The following is a 2,482-nucleotide window of genomic DNA, read 5'->3' as shown; positions in this document are numbered from 1 at the left end:
TCCTCCTCCCAATTTTGTGCGATTCTATCTCTTATCATCCCCCGCGATATTGGCGGGATGTCAAGCTCAAAGGCGCGCCCCCTAGAGAAAAGGACAAGTTTAGGGCTTTACAAAAAAGGGGGGAGAAAAGGGGGGGGGGGGGGGGAGAAAGTGAGAGTGTGGGGGGGGGGGAGAGAGAGAGAGAGAGAGAGAGAGAGAGAGAGAGAGAGAGAGAAACAGAGAGGGAGAGAGAAGGGGGGGGACAGACAGACAGACAGACAGAGACAGAGAAAATAGAGAGGGGGGGGGGGAGAAAGAGAGAAGGAAGAAGGAAAGAGAAAGGGGAGAGACAGACAGAAAGAGAGAGAGAGACAGACAGAAAGAGAGAGAGAGAGAGAGAGTTTGCTATTATGATAAGAATTATTCCCGTCATTTTCTCTCTACGTCGGTTCCCAGGCTTTTTCGTTTTCCTTCATCTCATGGGATGGAACATTTGAAGCTGGCCAAAATATTAAAAATACGTCACTGTAGTCACTGACTAAAACCGGCAGTGGACGCTCCGTCCAAACGAAGCTTGAGTGCCGTGAACGTAGCCTCAACAACGCCTGCAAACTGCATTCAGGGCGCCGTGAACGTAGCCTGCCAACTACATTCACGGCGCCGTGAACCTAGCCTGCAGACTACGTTCACGGCGCCGTGAACGTAGCCACTGCGTTTTTAGTTTCCCCCACACCTTATCTGCCGATCCAATGCCCGCCGCCTCATTGATACGCCTCCCCCCCACGTTTCCCACTTTCTTTGTTATAGAAAAAGGTAAAATTGAAGATTAGCAGACCACCTGGCATATTATGAGCTGTGTAAAAAAAAAAAAACCGATTTGTTCAAATACAAGCCTGTGTCATATCGATTGTTTACCAAGAAAAAGTTGTGTTGCTGTGTAGAGCTGAGCATACGGCAACTTTTGATTCCATAGACCAGCGCACAATTCATTAAGTATTCATTACGTAGATCTACGTCAAGACTAGCTTATTATTGTAATAATGATCAGTTGCCAGGGGGAAAAAGACCGACGCTTATGTGACGTTCAAAGCCCAGACCGATAGTGCCCCCACCACCCTCCCCGTCACGCACACAGCCACACGTGTGCAGGCCGCCCATCCGACCCCGACACATGCTAACGAGCCATCTTTGATTGCTTCTGATGACCTCTTGATAAATAAACATTTATTAGAAGCGCTATAACTTTTCAGGCCGGCCTCAAATTCATCATAAGATTAAAACTCGGCTCCTGCACAAAACGCCTTTTTGCCCGAAGTGATCCCGGTCTCTACCCAGCCTGAGGCGAGTCACGAGTGAGGCAGGACAGGAAGCCGGATTCACGAGTCACAGGAAGTCGGAAGTGATGTCATGCTGGACAAGAATCAGAGTCCGAATAACATTTTTTCATATTCGGACTCCAGTCCGAATAATCACTTCGTTTTTTTTTAGCTGTCGAGCACTGGAATACAAAAAAATCTAGCCCCAAAAGAGACATCCCGTTAAACGTAGAAAAGACGCATCTTCTTTCTGATTGGCTGCTAATTTTAGTAATGTGATGTCATCACTTCCTGGGATACCCACATGGAATGATGTGTTTTCGGTAACATTTAGGATTTTCTAGATTCTAGATCTCTAGTAGATCTAGGCCTACTTGGACATGATGGAAGACCGCACGAAAATTGCCGTTAAGACACAGGAGGACTAGATGTCTAGATCTAAATCTAGATATAATATCTAAATTTAGATATCTAGATCTACCCCCCCCCCCCTCCTGCATTTTTAATCACTAATACATTAAAAAAAAAAAAAAGACAACTTCAAAGCAACCTTACAAATTAGGCCTATAATTTATGGAACTGTTGGTCAGTCGGGAGGAGGAAAAAAGAAAAAAAAAACTGTCCAGGATCGGAATCGAACCGCTCCAAAATTCATTGCACGACATCAAATGCAGATGCGCTGTCAAATCAGCTATCAGAACTTCCAAGAGAAAGGTGTAGATTAAGCATCATATACATAGACACTTCCATCTTTGGTGCCATGCGGTTGTCTATACTTAGATGTAGTCACGTGATCGGAGGGGTCTGACGTAAAACAAGATGGGCGCCTTACCTAAAAATAGTTTGCGTCTTTCTACTTTTAATTGCATGTCCAAAAAGAGTGGTACACAAACCTAAAGCCAAAGCCTAAAGCAACCTCCTTTACTTTCGTTGAAACAACAGTTACGGCGATATTTTGCTAAAAATAGTCCTTAAGATAGCTTTTTCTTCATCGGCTGAACAAAACAGCGTGAAGCTCTTTCCCCGGAAGAGTTAACATTGGTTGTGGATGAAGGAGTTCAGAAGGAGCCTAGCTGTGGCCTAGATTCTAGATCTACGTTTTGGTAAACTCTGAAAGCTGGAGAGATTTGCATGAGGCCCTATCAAGGATGAAAGAGAATTTTCCATTCAGTTTTGCTCAAGGGGGG

The 2,482-nt window shown here is 45.0% G+C and overlaps 1 protein-coding gene across 2 annotated transcripts in view; it reads left to right on the top strand.

The window, feature by feature from the left end:
* LOC101845114 (tRNA (uracil-5-)-methyltransferase homolog A) overlaps positions 1-2,482 on the top strand; it is a 47,308-nt gene that overhangs the window by 2,541 nt on the left and 42,285 nt on the right. The window lies entirely within an intron of this gene.

Source organism: Aplysia californica, unplaced genomic scaffold, assembly GCF_000002075.1.
Source record: "Aplysia californica isolate F4 #8 unplaced genomic scaffold, AplCal3.0 scaffold00333, whole genome shotgun sequence".
Lineage (NCBI taxonomy): Eukaryota > Metazoa > Mollusca > Gastropoda > Aplysiida > Aplysiidae > Aplysia > Aplysia californica.
Note: the sequence above shows the minus strand (reverse complement) of the source record. Positions and strands in the feature narration are given on the sequence as shown.